At 44.1% G+C, this 12,725-nt stretch overlaps 1 long non-coding RNA gene across 2 annotated transcripts in view; it reads left to right on the top strand.

Moving 5' to 3' along the window:
• LOC141421679 (uncharacterized) overlaps positions 1–12,329 on the top strand; it is a 204,304-nt gene extending 191,975 nt beyond the window's left edge. For both annotated transcript variants that reach the window (XR_012446351.1, XR_012446350.1), the window contains one exon: positions 11,257–12,329. This is a non-coding gene — a long non-coding RNA (uncharacterized lncRNA). The remainder of the gene's footprint in view (positions 1–11,256) is intronic.
• Positions 12,330–12,725: the final 396 nt, after the last annotated feature.

Below are 12,725 nucleotides of genomic sequence, written 5' to 3'. Positions count from 1 at the left end.
TGCATTCTTCTTAGTAGCAATGAAGCCTATATTAATGCCTTACTATAGTTTAGAACTTGTTGGACTATAATTTCAAAGATTGAGAGGAATCAAAGGTGAAATCTAGAAGATGAAGACTAGCATGAACAAAGTGAGAACAACTTTGTGGAACTCAAATTTGTTGAGCAAAAACATTAACATGAATGGGTGATCCTTGAGAAATCGATGGGGCAAAAACGTGTAACAATATGCAAGTACACTGTCATACAGAATTTGTTTCACAATAGAATTGAACCATAGAATTTGCTTCAGTCATGTAGTAGACAATTTTTGTCTTTTGTGCACTACAGAGGCAATGTAAATAGTGAAGCAGAGGAGATGAAATCCCCTGTCTCCAGGATGGCCTTCGGGAGCACAGCCACAGTCACAACCGGTTTGAGGATTTCTTTTGGCACCAGATATTGTTCTGGCTGCATGTGGGTAGAGCCATGCAGAAGTCCCTTGTCTCTTCTGTGCTGACTGTGTGATTTGTGCACTTAACTCTTCCTGTTCTTGCTGGATCCTTACACTCTATCATCTCCTATCAAGGCTGCTTTGTATTTCTGCTTCATTGTTATGTTCAACAAGATACCACCTTTCAAAAACTTACAAAAACTGCTTGACCATAATAGAAATACTTCCCAGGGTTTCAAACATATATATTCTCCATATTAAAATGAGATTTGACTGGAGAAAAATCTTTGCTTTGTGAAAGATTGGCCACACAGGTGTTAGCTGAATGTTTGAGAATTTGTAGAAGGAGAAAATTCCCCAGACCTTTGTGGGCTCTGACAATAGGATGTAAGGTTGTGAGAAAAGGCCTAATTAAAGTAGCATAAAATAGGAAAGAACAATGTTTTGCAGGAATAAAAACACAATGTACCATGCAATCTTTGACTGAATCTAAAGAAAGTTACTGCATTTTGAAGAAAGAAGGGACAGCAGGAAAGATGGGCAAGACTGTCAAAGTGAAGACAGCAAGAGTAAAGTGAGAATGCTTTAGGAGGCAAGAGTCAACTTCTCATTAAACAAATGGAATTTCATGGGTGGCAAAGTTATTTCATCAAGCTTCCCTAAATGTTACAGGAGTTGTTTCCCCTACTAAAAACCCTTTACTGATTTTATACATACAGCAAAATTCTGATTAAAAAAAATAGCTTTTCAGGTGCCATTTTATGAAGAAAGAAGTACTATGGATAAATAACTGGAGAATTGTAGGTTTTTTGTATTTAATCATGGCTGTGAATGGTGCTTTAAAATTTTTACTTTTATGAAAATATGTCAGCTTCATGATAACTTTGCTTCAGCCTATGAAATGGGTTCCTTTACTAACTTATTTAACTGATGAGGAAATTAAGACACATGAGGTCACTTAACCATGATAGTCAGACTTTTGTTGCTATGACAAAATCCCTGACATAAACAATTTAAGATAGGAAAGATTTATTTTGGCTCATGGTTACGGAAATTTCAGTTCATAGTTGATGGCACCATTGTTTCTGGGTCAGTGGTGAGGAACATCTTCATAATTGATGGACATGCTGAATGAGTTTCTTACCTCATAGTGGCCAGGAAGCAGAGAGTAACAGGAAGGGTCCCGGGTCAGACATACACTTCAAATGCATGCCCCCAGAAACCTACTTCCTCCAGCTATACACAACTTTCCACAGTTCCACTACTTCCCACTAGTCTATTCAAATTCTGAATCCATCAGTGGATCAAATCACTGATTAGATCAGAACCCCCAGGATATAATCATGTCTGGAAATATCTCACAACAACCCAGAGGCATGCTTTGCTAATCTCCCAATTACCTCTCAGTCTAGTCAAGCTGACATTCAATTCATGATTAACCATTTTGGTGGTCAAGTAGTCATAATAATGTATTGTAATAATATAAGAAAAAATCAAGATTGACATGGCTACTGTCAACAGGCCGTGTTTACAAGGCTACTCCAGTGAAGGACCTTTTTTTCTTTTTTCAAGACAGTGTTGCTATGTAGTTCAGGCTGGCTTTGAACTCCAAATCCTTCTGCATTAACCTCTGATTGTTAGGATTATAGGCATGCAACACTATGCATGGCTATCCTTGCTTTTTTTTTTTTAGTAACTATTTGCATATAATTTAGAGGTCAGTTTCATCACATGTTTACCAAAAAAGGCAGTTACCTTTCTTCTACTTGAAGAAGTAAGTTTCAGCTTTTGTATTGATTCTTTTGGCCTTTACCTTCTCATTACTAAATAATGACTTGCTTATATTGCATAATTGTTTTTTTTTTTCAGTTCCTGGATTTTTACTGGTCTCTCACTAGAAAAACAAGAATTTACTTTTTATCCTCTTACCCTATTCCCCCCTTCTCTGATAAAATGTTTATTTTTAACTTAATTAGGTCAGTATTAATATTAATATTATTATTAAATGCTATTCGTAATTGAGTCATTTACATACTAGAATACTTTTACTTCTCTCCACAAGTTTTTGTTTTCACTGGAAATGACTAGATTATTCGTTGCTTATTGTTTTATACAGTTATCTCTTTGTAGATGGTTCTACATCTGTAGATTCCACAACCTGAGAATCAAAAATATTAGAAAAGTAATATTACATTTGTATTGAACAGATACAAACATCTTTCCTTGTCATTATTCCCTATATAATATAACATTATTTACATAGAATTTACATTGTATTGGCATTGTATGCAATCTAGTGATGATTTAAAGTAAATGGGAAGATGTGCATAAATTTATGCAAATACTATGACATTTTATGTAAAGGACCTCAGCATCTGAAGATTTTTGTAATTGCAGGGGCCCTGGAACCATTCCTTGATGAATATCAAGGGATGCCTGTATAACTCTAATTAACTGCTCTCCAAATTCCTGCCATTGTCAAAAAATCACCTTTTAAGGTAATGAGAAGTATCTGTTAGGATACCAAGTGTAGGATTACAGCTGGGCACCAGTGGCTCATGCTGTAGTCCTAGTTGGGAAACTGATATCATATCATAGTTCAAGGCCAGCACAGGCAAAATAGTTCATGAGACCCCCATCTCCAAAATAACCAGAACAAAATGGACTGGAGGTTTGGCTCAAGCAGTGGAGCACCTACTTCGCAGCTCAGTGCCCTGAGTTCAAACTCCAGTCTCACCGCCCGCCCCCCAAAAAAAGTAGTTCTACATTCTTGCCAGAACTTGATACTGTGATTAAAAATTTTAAGCATTCTGATGGATACATCAGTGAATCTTATTGTGGATTTAATCACCTTTTACATGACTAATATAATTGTCTATCTTTCCATTACTTTATTAGATTTATAGCTATCTTATATAATTATATTCTTTTGCCCATTTTAATTGACTTGCCTGTTATTTTTCTTGAATATTTGTAAATTTTTTTATTTTAGATACAAATCCTTTAAAACTGTGTGTTTTTTAAATCTCTTTATTCTTTTCACTGTCCCAATAATATTATCTGATGAGCAGAATTTGCTAATTTTAATGTAGGCAATTTATTCATTCTTTACAGAACTGACTACATAATTCACAGGGCTCAGTGCAAAAAGAAAATATTCAAAATTAGCAAGATTTTCAAATTGAAATCAGAAAGCATTAAACAAAGCATGAGGCTATTGTACATTCAAGGCCCTGTGCAACTACAGGAGTCATATGCAAATGAAGCTGGTCTTTCTTCCTCTTAGGGTACAATGAGTTTTTAAAGCCCCACTGAAAGTATCATCCACTGCTCTAAGATCAGGGAGATATTTTCTTAGATTATTTTCTTGAAGATTTATTGTTTTGCCTTCTACTTTTAAACCTAAAGTAAACTCAGAATTTGTGTGTGAATGTGTGTGTGTGTGTAACTTGTTACCATTAAGTTTGCTGTGTGATTTTTATAGATTTGCTTATCATAAGAAAGTCTTAGTTTTCTTAGCTAGTTTATGTTTTATTATGAAAAGGTTATATGTTAACAAAAGTAGGTATGTATATTAAGATAATCAGGCTATTTTTCTCTTCTATTCTCTAACTGTGTTGAATTACTATTTCAAAGGTTAATTTGATTTATAGGATTATTGGATTAAATGCAACTTGGTCCAATTATGTTATTCTTTTACATATTACTAGATTTGGTATGCTAATACTTTGTTTAATATTGCTGCATTTACAATCATGAGAAGTTTCCTGTCACTTTTATTTCTGCAATATCCTTGCTAGCTTGAATATCAAAGTATTAATGGCCTCATAAAGGAAGCTGGAAAGTATTGGACTTTTCTATTTATTGAAAAATTTGTAAGAGATTGATGTCACTTCTTCTTTATTTGGAAGAAATTATTTTTGAAACATTTATAACCTGGAATATTCTTTGTAATAGATATAGATTTACCATGAAGTTATGTTCTGCTGGGGTATAGGACCAGAAGTATCATTACTTTGTAGTTTTATCCTATGGCTCCAAGCAGTAAAAAGTGGCAAAATATGGAACTTAAGGTCAACACCTGATAAATTCTCCTGCCATTAGATGTGTGAATTGTAATGACACTTCTTCGCAATATGTAGTCAAAATAAAAGTTCTTTTCTGTTAAGAATATACTTGATAGCACTCTGAAATTTATATTTCATACATCATAGAAACTTGATAGCATTTTCTCCTGAATTAAACTACAATCTAAAAGTTTATATGTCATCATTGAGTTATTATTCTGAAAGATACTTTTCTATATTACTATTAATAAAATAACAATGAACAAGGGGAAAGACTTGAATCATCTTATTCTTACCACAGAAAATATTACATTATTTTCATAAAATCTAATAATAAGGTGAGCAAGGTTTATAGACAAGCCAAATAGAAAAACTTTAGAAGTTTTTCAAGTATCTACTTAAGTATTAAGTACTATTTTATTTTTCTAGATTTGGGTATATTCTGCAATCGATCAATTTTCATAACTATATTTTATTATTATCTATTTTCTACCTAAAAATATATGTAATTCATATATAATTTTGTTTTCCTTAAATAGGGTCTTTAGAATTATATAAGTATCAAGTCCTATAAAACCTAGTACTGCCCCTGATCTATGTTGAAAGGAATAGGATGTCTCAGCAGGCCCCAACCCCTTTGTTCAGCGGGCCCCAACCCCCTTGTTGGAGAAACCAGTACCAAACGCCCCATGTAGATAAGATAAGCAGTGCAGCAAGGCTCGGCTAGGGCATATAGAATGTGAGGAATGTGAGCAGATTGTGAAAGATGACGGGATGTATGTGCAAGATGTGCTCTGTCTGCTTGCTCAATGTTGATAACGAAAATATGTGCACAACTGCTGACCTTTTACTCTATAGGCTAAGAAGTACACGTACCCTTAAATGGATAGGCTGAAAATGTATGTGGTGTTGCAAAATCATTGGCTATGTGCCGCGTGGGCTTTTGCTGTAATGGCAGGTAGTGGTCTATATAAGATCTCCCCTAAAGAGGCTCAGGGTCGTGTTTTCCTAACCGGTCCTGCATGTCCATGTGGGAGCTCGACCCTGGCTAGCCAGCCCAATAAACTCTGCTTTGTTGATTGCATTCATGCGTGGCTCTCTGTCTCTCAGGGGTCCTAACATTTGGAGGTTCCACAGAGATTCCATTTTCTCGAGAGACAGAACTTGCCCGCGAGAAAGCAGGGGCGATCCCAAGTCCTAGGCGTTGGGAGGGGATCCAAGACCCTCATTTGGAGGAACTTGAGTGTTCCATTTGGGCCACGGTGGGGATTCGGCCAATCCCCAGGGAGATTCATTCTGGGAATCTCGCTAGGAGGACCACAGGGTCCTATTGGGAGAGGCTTTCCTCTCATTTGGGCTGGAGCATTTTAGGAACCATGGCGCCAGGTGAAGAACTAATTGAACTAGTCGACAGACCACCCGTCAAGTGGACGCCTTTTGGCCTGATATCCAAGTCGGACGGTGAGGAGGTTGAATGGGGTGTGCACCAGTGTGAGAGAAGGACCGGTCCGAGCGAGTGCTGGAGAGTGTTTTGTGTGTGTGGAATTATTGTTGCTTTCACCCTTTTTGTTCTATCTCTCCTGGTGTTTGATTCTCCTTCCACAATGGGACAGGGACAAACAACCCCAAAGTCTCTGATCCTTTCTCACTTTTCAGAAGTTAAAGAAAGGGCCTTAAATGCGGGTCTGGTCATCAAGAAAGGTAAGTTCGTCACCTTTTGTTCTGCAGAGTGGCCCACCTTCGGAGTTGGATGGCCCATTCAAGGTTCCCTCTCCCTAGACCTGATCACCAAGGTTAAAGCAGTCATTTTTTGGCTAGGCAATCAAGGCCATCCAGACCAAGTCCCTTACATTTTGGTTTGGGAGGATCTGGCAAGGAACCCCCCTCCTTGGTTAACAGCTTTTCTGGCTCACCCCTTCAGTTTGGCTCCCGGGGCTAAAACCCCAGTCACACCCACCTTGGTCATAAAGGAGGAGGAGAAACTTCCTCTTCCCACCCTGACCGGTCCTCAGAATAGGGCACCTCCCTTACCATCTCCGGTCTTACCAGAGAGTTCCCCCCTTTACCCATCCCTCGCAGGGGCAGAGGAAGATCGGCTGCCTCCATACGTGACTCCCCCTGGCCAAGCCAGTGCCCCGGAGGAGGAAATTTCCTCATCCACCTCAGCAGGACTGGCAGCAGGAGGAGGAATGGGTCGAAGTCTTCGCCCCCGAGGGATCCGGGAAAGGGAGGGGGAAGACAGGCCCTCCTCATCAACACAGGGGGAGGAAACTGTCCCTACACTTCCAGTCCAGATGGTAGGCCAAGGGGGACCAGGAGGAGGGCAACAGTTTCAGTACTGGCCCTTCTCCTCCAGTGATCTATATAACTGGAGGACGCAGAACCCGCCCTTTTCGGAAGACCCCAAGTGTCTCATAGATCTCTTGGAGTCCATCATGCATACACACCGTCCCACTTGGGATGACTGTCATCAGCTGCTCAATACTCTTTTTACGACGGAGGAACAAGAGCGCATCCTCAATGAAGCAAGGAAGAACGTCTTGGGGGATAATGGGAGACCCACAACTCTCCAACCTGCCATAGATGAGGCCTTCCCCCTACGCCACCCTGATTGGGATTTCGGGACCGCAGAAGGTAGGGAGCGTCTCCAAATTTACCGCCAGACTCTTATGGCCGGTCTCCGAGTGGCCACAAGGAGGCCCACCAACTTTGCAAAAGTAAAAGCAGTTATCCAAGGGGAAAACGAAAGCCTGGCCGGTTTCCTAGAGCACCTCTATGAGGCATACCGTCAATACACCCCTATTGACCCTGAGGTGGAGCTCCACCGGTCTGCTGTGGTACTCTCATTCATTAATCAGGCAGCTCCAGACATTAGGAGAAAACTCAATAAACAGGAAAACTTAGGGGAGATGACCATTAGGGAAATGCTACAGGTAGCGGAGAAGGTCTTTACCGCTAGGGAAACTCCAGAAGAGAGGGAGGAAAGGCGGAGAAAGGAAGACAGGGAGGTCCAGGAGAAATTGAGAAAGGAAGACAGGGAGTTCCAGGCTAAGGAGAACCGAAAGCAACAAAGAGAAATGGCCCGTATTTTCCTAGCGGGTGTCCGGGACCAACCCAGGGGAGGGGGCCACGCCCGGACCCCCGATAAGGAACACTGTTTTTACTGTAAGGAGACTGGGCACTGGAAAAGAGAGTGCCCTAAGTTAAAGGGAAGAAGAAGTTTCAGCAGGAGACCGGGGGATAACAGGGAAAGGGAACGAGCAGTAGAGCAGGCCAGAGTCCTTCTAGCCGGAGAAGAGGACTGAAGGAGATGGGGCTCAGACCCCCTCCCCGAGTCTTGGGTAACAGTACATGTGGAGGGGAAGCCGATGGGGTTCATGGTGGACACCGGCACCCAGTATTTGGTCTTAAACAAGGCACATGGACCTTTGAACAAGGAACAAACAAGTGTCGTTCAGGGGGCCACCGGTACGCAGTTATGTACATGGACTACCAAAAGAAAGGTGAACTTAGGAAAACACCAGGTCACACACTCCTTCCTGGTCGTCCCTGAGAGCCCTGCTCCCCTGCTTGGACGGGACCTACTCACCAAAATAGGGGCCCATATCCATTTTGAACCAGATGGAATAATTGTGACTGATCGAGAGGGGAGCCCGATACATGTCCTGTCCCTATCATTGTCTGACGAGTATCGTCTGTTTGAGAGTCGACAGGAGCCAGGAGGGGACATGACCCATTGGGTAAAAAGATTTCCCACGGCCTGGGCAGAGACTGCGGGAACCGGCCTCGCCAAACACCTCCCGCCCATAGTTATACAATTGAAGGCTTCTGCTCTCCCCATTCAGGTGAAACAGTATCCTATGCCTGAGGAGGCCCGAAGAGGCATAGCCCCTCATATCCACAGGCTAATAAAGGAAGGAGTACTGCGGCCTTGTCAGGCCGCCTGGAATACTCCTCTGCTTCCCATCCGAAAGCTGGGAAGCGGGGACTATAGGCCTGTGCAAGACCTAGGAAAGGTAAACGAGCGGATGGAGGACATTCATCCCACCGTTCCGAATCCCTATACCTTGCTCAGCCACCTACCCCCCTCACAAGTGTGGTATACAACCCTTGATTTGAAAGATGCTTTCTTCAGCATTCCATTATCAGAAATTAGCCAGCCACTATTTGCTTTTGAATGGCAAGAGGATGGGGGCCAATCCGGACAGCTCACTTGGACCAGACTGCCGCAAGGATTTAAAAACTCTCCCACCCTGTTTAACGAGGCCCTGAGCCAGGACCTGGAACCCTTTCGCCGGAGCCACCCGCGAGTCACTCTATTACAGTATGTTGATGATTTACTGTTAGTGGCAGAAACGCGAGAGGAATGCAACGAGGCTACTGAGCACCTGCTAACAGAATCAGGTGAGCTGGGATATCGGGCGAGTGCCAAGAAAACTCACATCTGTAAAAGGTCAGTGACATATCTGGGTTATCGGATCGCAGATGGGGCAAGATGGCTGACTGATGCCATGAAACAGACTATTTTGGCTACCCCATCCCCCACATCTACTGGGGGAGTGAGAGAATTCCTGGGCTCCGCGGGGTTCTGTAGACTCTGGATTCCAGGATTTGCGGAAATAGCCAGACCCCTATATGAGGCCACCAAAGAAGCTCCAGATTGGAGATGGGGAGAAAGAGAACAACAGGCCTTTGACCAGCTAAAGGACGCTCTTTTACAGGCCCCTGCTTTAGCCCTGCCAGACCCCACAAGACCATTCACTCTGTTTGTAGATGAAAAAAAAGGGGTAGCCAAAGGAGTCTTGACCCAACAACTAGGTCCCTGGAAGAGACCAGTGGCATACCTTTCCAAGAAATTAGACGCAGTAGCGGCAGGATGGCCCCCATGCCTCCACATCATAGTGGCCATCACCATGCTAGTGAGAGAAGCCAATAAATTAACCTTTGGACAGGCCCTTTGGGTAACGGCCCCTCACCCGGTGGAGGGAATCCTTAAACAACCCCCTGGGAAATGGATGACGAATGCCAGGCTCACCCACTACCAGGGGCTCTTGTTGGATTCCCCTCGGATTACATTCACAGATCCCGTAACCCTGAACCCAGCCACCCTGTTGCCTAATCCGGAACTGCAGACACCTGTCCATAACTGCAAAGAATTCCTCTCCGAAGTTACATAGGTACGGGCTGACCTAAAGGATACCCCCTTGTCCGGCTGCAAATTAAACTGGTACACAGATGGAAGCAGCTTTGTCCAAGATGGAGCCCGAAGGGCAGGGGCAGCTGTAGTCAACCAAGAAGGAAATACGGTATGGAGCAGCGCCCTCCCACCCGGAACCTCAGCCCAAAAAGCGGAATTAATTGCCTTGGCAGAGGCCCTGGAGAGGGCAAAAGGAAAGCGAGTCAATATCTACACCGATAGTCGCTATGCTTTCGGTACCATCCATGTCCATGGGGCCATCTATCGTGAAAGAGGGTTCCACACAGCAGAAGGGAAAAATCTGAAGAACCTGGCCGAGGTCCAGCGTCTATTAATGGCAGTGGAAAAACCGAAGGCAGTGGCAGTGATGTATGTCCCAGGCCACCAGTCTGCCAAGACGCCGGAAGCTGTCGGTAACAACAGAGCAGATCAAGAAGCAAAGAGAGCAGCAATGGTGAGTCCTTCCATGGTCGCAGCTGTAGACGTGCCTGTCGCAGAGCTCCCTTCGCTACCCCCCTGACCAGAATACTCCACGGAGGATTTCACCTGGATGAGAGCCCACTCCCCCATTAGGGAAGGGGAAGATGGATGGAGAAGCGACTTGGAAGGCAAGTTAATTCTGCCCGAAAAACTTGGACGATTCCTGTTGGCTAACTTACATAAGTCCACCCATTTGGGGTGGAGAAAATTGCTAGACTTGACATCTGCATAGCTCCGATTTCCGAACCAGACCATGGCAGTCCGTCAAATTGTGGAAGATTGTGCCAGCTGCACAGTCATGAAACCAGGACGAAGGGAGGGGCACCATACGGGTACTCGGGAACGGGGGAGGGCCCCAGGAAGAAGTTGGGAAGTGGATTTTACTGAGGTAAAATTAGGAAAGTTTGGGTACAAATATTTGCTGGTATTCATAGATACCTTTTCGGGCTGGGTGGAGGCTTTTCCTACAAAGAAGGAGATGAGTCAGGTAGTGGCAAAGGCCTTGCTAGAGGAAATCATACCCAGATATGGGGTGCCCGAGGCAATTGGGTCAGATAATGGTCCGGCTTTCGTTAGTAAAGTCCTGCAGGGACTAGCCCAGGCTATGGGGGCCAATTGGAAGCTACATTGTGAATATAACCCCCAGAGCTCAGGGCAAGTAGAAAGGATGAATAGGACACTAAAGGAGACTTTAGCCAAATTGGCCCTGGAGACTGGCGGTGATTGGGTGACACTCCTTCCCTTGGCCATCTTCCGAGTCCGGAACTCCCCTTATGTCCATGGGCTAACCCCCTTTGAGATCCTGTATGGGGCTCCACCCCCCATCGTTCAAAGGACCTTAAGCCCGGGACTAGGTAATCTGGCCCCAAATTACCTGACCATGCTACAGGCTTTAGCTAAGGTGCAACAACGGATTTGGCCCTTAATTCAAGCATTCCACGCTGCCGAGGGGGTCCCGGCTCCGGAACATGGCATAGTCCTGGGTGACATGGTATGGGTTAAAAGGCATCAGTCCAAAACCCTAGAGCCTAGATGAAAGGGCCTTATGTTGTTCTGTTTACTACCCCTACCGCCCTCAAGGTTGACGGCATCGGACCTTGGATCCATTACTCCCATGTGCATCGAGCCAATCATCAAAAACAAGAAGGGGCTAAAGAGTGGACTGTAGAGATTCCAAGATGGCGGCTAGAGGTAGGAAGCAGAAAGCGACCCTCCTATAGTGAAATCTTGGAGAGACGCTGGAGACACACTTTGCAGGCATAATCACCGAGAAAAGGCATTACTTTGACTCCTCCACATCTCCAGCCGGCGCAGAGAATCTCCACTTCACGTTAAACGGAGAACCGGGGAGGGCCCCTGGGGCCGCCAGTGGTCAGCGCCCATACGGCTTGGGAAGACACAGACAAGGTGAGCTTCGCGGTACTGCGGTAGCCCCACAGACAAGCCTGGGCCAGAGCAGCATAGCCCCCTGGACAGACTGACCTCCACCCGGGAAAAAAAGAGAAACTGAGTACTAAGCAATAAGAACAGTTAAGACACGCTGGAAAGAGGGTGGGGCGCCCTGAGTGCTGAAGATTGGGGGAATGGAATCCTTCCCGGGACTGTAAATAAACGAGCCGGGCGGGCCGGAGAGACTCTGGCGGGAGCGGGGTGCGCCCAGCAACCAGGAGTGGGGACGCTTGTGAGAGGAGGGAAGACCCACTTCCCACGTGAACTGTAAATAAACACGCAGGCCTGACAACGCGGGGCAGTGGCACCTTTCCCAGTGCTTGGAAAGGGGAAAGCCTGTAGCAGAGGCCCCCCGCACAGGAGAACTCTGAGCAAACAAAGCCTGTGGGACCAGGTGAGTGCTAGCTCACCCCAGAGATCTGCATAAATAATGCTGCCAGCTACAGGCTGAGAGCAGCAGGCAGGCAAGCCACAGTTGCAGATACCACTCTCAGAACTGCCTCCAGACGCTTTTTTTTTCTTTTTCTCCCTACCTTTGATGAAAGAACAACCGAATTACACCTGCAAGCCGAAAAACTACTGAAACTGTATTGCATTTGAACTGGGGACACTTGGTGGGGCTTTTTTTTTTTTCCTTCTGTGTGTGTGTGAGTGTAGTTTTGTTCTACTTTATGCATCCCCTTTGATGAGACAACTACAGAACATCTGAGGCACCAACTCCAGGACTGGAGATTGAGATGGACATCCAAATTATTAAGACTGAAATTGCATTGCATATAAACTTGGAAGTTTTTTTTTTTTTTTTTTAATTTTCTATTTTCCATTTTATTTTAATTCATTTTTATATATAGATATTACTTTCATATATTTATTTTTTATTTTTTTATCTTTGATTTTCAATCCTCTCTCTGTCTCTCTATTGTCTGTTCAGCTTACTGTCGATTAGTACACTAACACTCCCTGTTTACACCTTTGAAACTCTCTTGTCTGACACCTTGTTCTGCTTTCTCCCTCTTGCCTGTATATTTGTTTTCCCCTTTTCTTTAACTTCTTGCTTTCCATCTCAGCTCACTCTTCCATTCTCAATATTACCATTGTTA

Source organism: Castor canadensis, chromosome 3 (assembly GCF_047511655.1).
Source record: "Castor canadensis chromosome 3, mCasCan1.hap1v2, whole genome shotgun sequence".
NCBI lineage: Eukaryota > Metazoa > Chordata > Mammalia > Rodentia > Castoridae > Castor > Castor canadensis.
This window is presented reverse-complemented; position numbering and strand designations above follow the sequence as displayed.